Source organism: Giraffa tippelskirchi, chromosome 7, assembly GCF_054371585.1.
Source record: "Giraffa tippelskirchi isolate mGirTip1 chromosome 7, T2T-mGirTip1v1.2.pri, whole genome shotgun sequence".
Classification (NCBI taxonomy): Eukaryota; Metazoa; Chordata; class Mammalia; order Artiodactyla; family Giraffidae; genus Giraffa; species Giraffa tippelskirchi.
The window spans coordinates 8,818,992-8,819,864 of NC_137281.1; the positions used below are offsets into that span (position 1 = coordinate 8,818,992).

Here is an 873-nt window from a genome sequence, read left to right on the forward strand (position 1 = left end):
TTGTTTCCAGTTTGGAACAATTACTTTATTTATTTTATTTTATTTTATTTTGTTTTGCCATACATTGACATGAATCCACCATGGGTGTACGTGTGTTCCCCTTCCAGAACCCCCCTCCCACCTCCCTCCCCATCCCATCCCTCTGGGTCATCCCAGTGCACCAGCCCCGAGTGCCCTGTATCATGCATCGAACCTGGACTGGCGATTCGTTTCACATATGATAATTTACATGCTTCCATGCCATTCTCCCATAGCATCCTGCCCTCACCCTTTCCCATAGAGTCCATAATACTGTTCTGTTTGTCTGTGTCTCTTTTGATGTCTTGCATACAGAGTTATCTTTACCGATAAAAATATGGAACGCTTCACGAATTTGCGTGTCATCCTTGCGCAGGGGCCATGCTAATCTGGAACAATTACTTTAAAAGCTGCTGCAAATATTCTCCGCAGAATGTTCTGTGATCCTATGTTGCTTTTGTTTTTGGTCACTAAATTGTGTCTGACTCTTTGTGACTCCATGGACTGTACTCCACCAGGCTCCTCTCTCCATGGGATTTTCCAGTCAAGAATACTGGAGCCGGTTTCCATTTCCTTCTCCAGGGATCTTCCCGACCCAGGGATCGAATCCACATCTCTCGTATCTCCTGCATTGGCAGATGGATTCTTTACCACTGAGCCACCTGAGCTTCCCATTTTGCAGACAAGCTAATGGAGGCTCAGAGAAGCTTTAGGGTAGGTCCCTAGGAGTGGGATTTCTGGGTCATATGGTGAGTGCATGTTTAATTTCATAAGAAATTGACCATATGAGGGAATTCCCTGGCAGTCCAGTGGTTAAGACTCCATGCTTCCAGTGCAAGGGGATCAGGTTCAATC

General features: G+C 45.7%; 1 pseudogene; it reads right to left on the reverse strand.

Annotated features, from left to right (window-relative positions):
- Positions 1–349: 349 nt before the first annotated feature.
- On the reverse strand, positions 350–410 carry LOC145515943 (U6 spliceosomal RNA; annotated as a pseudogene).
- Between the last annotated feature and the right edge of the window lie 463 nt (positions 411–873).